This window comes from Larimichthys crocea, chromosome XVIII, assembly GCF_000972845.2.
Source record: "Larimichthys crocea isolate SSNF chromosome XVIII, L_crocea_2.0, whole genome shotgun sequence".
In the NCBI taxonomy this organism is placed as follows: domain Eukaryota; kingdom Metazoa; phylum Chordata; class Actinopteri; family Sciaenidae; genus Larimichthys; species Larimichthys crocea.
In genome coordinates, this window is record NC_040028.1 from 18659879 (window position 1) to 18665878 (window position 6000).

Genomic DNA, 6000 nt, shown 5'->3' on the forward strand with positions numbered 1-6000 from the left:
GATATACGAATCCCAGCGTTCCCCGAGCCTCGGGGTGCTACGCCGCGCTGGGCTATCAGAGGTCAAGTACTCAGGTCACGTGAAAATAGTTTTTATACATTTTCATTCTCATAATCCTCTTGAAATGTCACAACCAACAATGATCAGACGGAATGTGACGTGTCGGGGGCTCAACATAAAGCCGGCGGTGGTGTGAAATGACAGACCTGAGAGGACTGTGGATATTAGCACAAAGAAGTGAAGTCGGAGCGTTTTGTCATTCTATATCACAATAACTCGAGGGGGGTGTGTGGGTGTTGGGGGGGGCTACTTGTTTAAAAAGCTCAGAAAATAAGCGTTTATTTGGTTTAGCGGAGAAGTTTTTTTCGGGTGAGCCAACTTTGTGGGTTCTTAAATCCCGAGTAAATCCTGTTCCGGCGATTTTCAGTTGTAGCTTGAAGTGAAGCCACCCAGAGAAACCTCAGCTGAAAACAATCGACTGAAGTGCTGAGTCACTACGCTCGGCCGCGGATCAAAGGGCGCCTTTCATCCCGTTTTGTTTGGGCTAGACTTGGGTTGCTTTGTTGGCTAATGCCATAATGTATCTGGAGTCATCAACAGTGCAAACTAAAAAACTAACATTTTAAGTCTGGGTCAACACTTTTTTTTTTCTTGCAGTGGAGGTGGAAAGTGTCAAGAATTCAAACTTAGAAATTGAGGAAAGAAGAAGGGGGGAAAGTAAACGGGGCATTAAGTTCACATTCCGTTAGCCGTTTTATGTTACACTCTTAGCAGAATTATTTTCAGATCAAGCATTCATCTTGTGTTGTTGTAATCCAAGTCCAGTTACTCTTATGAAAACACGATATTTCGTTTATGGCGGCGTAATGTCCGTCAGTTTGGGGACTCATTCTCGATATATCAGCTCCATCTATTAAATACACAGAGACTTAAAACGTCGTTCAAAATAAACAATAGAAATATTAAAGAATTATTTAAGGTTTTAATCTGTCTTTCATCAACCTCCATCGCACAATTTATTGCACACACACAAACATTATGATTCATGGCTGCTCTTACATACTGCACTAAGTTAAATGACAGATGTAGTAAGAGAATATGAGTATCGTCCAGTGGGTTTGTGTTTGAGCTGTTTTGAGTTGGTTTGCGCTTTAATCCTCTGGTTAGAGTGGGTTTCTCTTCTGCGGGAGTGTATTGCAGCTCCATCCAGTGGGCTCAAAGTATTTCTGACCCGAGCGTTTCCTTCTTCTTCTCCCTAGTATGTCTCCTCTCTCTTCTGTGGAAGGATCCCTTCAGATTAAAGACGGTGGGGGTGACACGGCAGCCAAGTCGGAGTTATTCTCAGTGAAAATAATCAAACAAAGCTCACATAAAAAAAAGAATAGAATGGATTTATTTTGGTATTTTTTCTTACAGCCTCAGTATCGCAGGTTGAATAAGATTAAAACAACATCATATCCACATTCATATTTTGACATGTCACAGATGATAAAGCACATAACTCATAAAAAATGATGGCTGGATTCTGTTTCGGGGGTGTGCTGGTGTTCCTCATGCTGGTTATGAAGGACATTTGGAGCCAATGTTAAGGTTGTTAGTAACGCCGGTGCACTGACAGGTCAGAATGGCTGTATATTTGTATTAAATTGTATTAAAACCCACTAACAAAGTTTTTTTTTTTTTTTTTTGCATTAACTGAAATAAAAGTAATCCCACAGTCTGACAACATGAAAGTGTTTTACTCTATAAACACACATTGTGAGCAGATGTGATAAAATACATTGCATTGTGCTCATACAACTAGTGTTCAAATTACGAGACTGAATTACTCCTTATGACTTTAAAGTGCTTCCATGGCATAGGAACCGACCTGTAGGACTGTGAAGCAACAATTAGCAGAGAGAATTATGAAGAAAAATGATATTTTTTCAAAATGGAATCAGATCCTGAAACATGAATAGGTTTCTCCCAGAAATCAGAAAACAAACCTTGTTGTGTGGTGAGTGGACGGACCGTCCTCTGATAGCGTGATGACATTAGACATCAGAGTTCTCGGCCTTTTTCTACGAAAGTTGTTCTTGTTCATAAGTCTTTGAACTGCCCAAGTCGCTATAACATGTCTGACTCTATTGTCAAGTGACTCTTCTTTCAAACTTCAACCGCTCCGTTTTTTGAAGAAAGAAACATTTCCCGATAAAGAGCATCATTGTTTTTCTTTCTTTTTTTTTTTTGTCTTGCAGCATGGTGGATATGTTACAAATAAACATTCAGCAGCAGTTTAAAACCATAATTCATTTTGAAATGTCCCCATTGAAGTGCGGAGTAACAAACACTTCACTTAGAGCTGTTTTCAGAAAATATGTTTTTTTTTTTTTTTTTTTAAAGGTCAAATCTATTTACTGGAGTTTCTTCAAAGCTCTTTTTTTTTTTTTTTTAAATTACACAACTTCAAACTAGTAATTAGACGACAAATTCAACCCTGAGAATAATCATTGCATATAATGTGATCGATAATAAAAGTTTTTTATTTCCAGCTGGGCTGCATTTCCCTGCAGATAACACGCATGAGAGAACTTCGATGGTACTACTGGTTTAGTTTTAGTTCATATTTACAAAAAATTAATTAAATGGGAATGGGAGCAAATATGATTAAGTTGAGGAATTGAAACAGATGTCAACGGTAAATGTTTGCAAACATCCCAGCAGACCATCAGAGTGAAATTCCAGGACGGTTAGCTTTAGTCAGTCAGATTGCCAGCAGGTCTCGTATTCACATACCTCACCTCAGTGCACGGTGATGTTTTAATTGCATTTGTCACAGTGAGCGAATTAAAAGACACTTTGTTATTGAGAGAAAATCATCAGAAGAAGAAGAAGTATATGCTTCTCATGGAGATTTGCAAAGATGCTGCAGCAGACTCTTGTGTGACGGTGCAGGATAACTTCCCACGTCTTTATTTTGTGCTTATTATCACACTCAGTCACCCGCGCAGTTTATGCTAATTTGGGTTAAGGCGGAGCAAAGGTCCCTAAAATGATTCTCCGTTTCAACAATATGCTGGAAGATCGTTCAGAAGCTTCTTCTTCTTTTTTTGTTGTTTTGATGTGGCTCAGCCAAACATCTGTTTGACAGAGAATTATGATACGTTTCCAAAGCCGGGGAAAAGAGATTTGCACCTTGTTAAAAGATTCCAGCAACTGACAGAGAGGCCATCTTTGGGCTGTGTTTTCAGACTGCTTTGTATGATGTGACAAAAATGAACGAATAACATCACCCACACTTGACTCTGATCTGTTTTTCTGAACCTTTTGTCCAAACTCGCCCAATAGTGAGCGGTATATATTCAGTGTCTAAGGGAAAAAAAAAAAGATGATACAAAAACGATGTTTGGGATTACTCCTGCCAACGATAATTTATTAAACGTCAAGATGTTTTTTCTGGAGCCGTCTGATGTTGGAAGAGATTATTATACTTTTGATTGTTACATTACTGCACTTCTGTTTTCTTTAATACCTCGTCATCTCGTCCTCCTTGAAATCGTTTTATATACGACTAATTTGCACCAGTGAATATGTTTTGAAGTCATCATAACGCTGCCTGGGTTACATTTTTATCAACATATTGAGCAAATGTTGTTAATTAACACATCTGCCAAGACACAAACTGGTTGATACAATATATCGGTTCACAGACGACGGATTCATGCCAAAATATCCGAACTTGCGATTAATATCAGCCAGAGCTGAAACTTCAATAAAGATCTTCGTTGTTATTGTACTTGCAGCACTTCAGTAAGATTGGGAAGGTTAAGCTTGGTGTTTTTGTTGAAAGTCCACTGTGACACGGAGCACAAAAGAGGTTGTGTTTACGTATAATGAAATCCAGGATTTTTCCTCGACCTCCAACCAAAGTGCTTTTTGTTGGCAAAACCCGACCACACACGAGACATGCTGGAGGACATTTTAGTGCTCATCTCATGTCATGTCATCTCATCTCATCCATCTCGAGCTACAAGCTGTCCAGCGAGCAGACAAACAGACACAAACCCGCGTTGGTGTGTGTCCTGCAAGAAGGAGCTCACAGATGTGGCAATCAGACAGAGGGTGAATGTTAATGAAAAAGCAAACAGCCCACCACTGCAATTTGTGCGGGAAAACATGTTTGAGCAATTGCCACGGCTCTTGTACTCTTCTCCTCTTCTCTCGCTCGTTCGCCCTGCGAGGAACACTTCAGGGAAAATAATTATCTGTCATTTCCAGCGTGGGGGGCAAATGCATTTAGATGCAAATGAGAACAACTTCCGGTTTCAGAGTGTGGCTAATGAAATGTAAAAAATGCAAATGTGTGTTTTTGCCAAACTAACGGCAACTTGGTGCCAAGTTTTGGCTTTTCAGACTTAAACAGGATGAACAAGAGACGGTTGCCTACCCGAACCTTAATGTAGAACCACGGGCAGAGTTGATCTGAAATAAAGATGAAACAAAATTTCATCTTTATTTTCCCCCTATGTCGCCGAGACGTTTAGTACGATCGTCTACTGCAGTTTAAGAGATTTAGGTGTGGATGAACGGATTAAGCTTTTGAGTCTCCGGTCTAAACCCGTACTTCTGAGGTCGGAAAGGTCAGACTCGACTGAGTGAATTCAGATTTTTGTCCTCGGGGAACATTTTGGTTGTGGTAGGAAATGTGATTTACAAAATATGGTCAGCACTTCTCTGTGTGCAGTAAAAAAATCACTGAAGCTTTCAGGGCTGCACATCAGTCTGATTTGGGTCAGTATTAATAACTAAAACCTGAAAAAGACTTTGAATGCTAAAAACGACAGCCTTCCCAGAAATTGTGCCTGTGACAGAAATTGCTGAAATTTAGAAAGCTATGTCAATAATCTGGCAGTTATGCAGTCAAAGGTAGAAAATATATCTGTGAGGAGGGCCCACTGACAGAATCAACTGTATCGCCTAACAAAACGTGACCTTGTGAGTGTGAACAGTAACAACTGAACAATTTTCTGAATGTTCAACGTTCAGCTGCAATGTACTCAAAATGTGCCAAAATGTTGTTGTTTTTTGCTTATTAAGGGACTGTGGAAAAATTATTGGTAGTGGGGAAGAGGGCTGAACTTTTATTCGGTTTATGGATAAGACTCTCCACAGTGTTATTATTGAATTTTTTCTTTGGACCCCCCCTTTGAGAATGCAACAGCCTCCCTCACCAATTTATGGATACAACTCACTTTGCTATTAATAATTAAAAGCTACCAGTGTTTAAACTTTTAACTATTGAACAACTGAAGTGAAGCTAGTGTTTTTCCAAAATTATGGCAAATTATAAAAATGGTGCATCCTGTTCAGTGAATAAATACTCTTAACTATATGAGTGATTATATTTTGTATTAATAACTGATCTGCAAAGGTACTAGTGTAAAAAAAAGAATAATAAAGCATAAAATTGTACTCAAGTACTCGGAGTGTAGGTATTTGAATTCGTCCCGAACCGTCACGGTAGGGGTCACGGTTGAACGGTGCCAGTCTAGAGTAGTCTGAGTGCGTCCTCACTTTAATCCAGGTGCGTTAGAGCCTAAAAGCTGCCAGAAACATTATTACAGAAGAAGAAAGTGATGGAAAGTGTGGAGGAGCTCCGGCTTCATTCAAATCAGCTGTTTGGGAGCACTTTGGCTCTCCAGTACAATATAATGGGACGGCACGCGAGGGGGAAAGGCTTTCTGCCGGCGATGTTTCACGGAGGTGCGGTATGTTGCTGGCAACACCTCAAACATGTAACCCACATAAGACAGCACACCCCGACATACTGTCACTGGTGCGAGGAGAAAAACGTCTTTGGTGCAACAACTTATCCCGCTGCTTTTAAGCCACCTCTTGACATTAACACTGACAGGGCCAAAAAAATCACAGAAGCAACTGGCGGTATACATATCAACATCTATGCGCCCATATGCCGGCTTCAGGTATTTATTAAAGGTGCTTGAGCCACGCTACCTG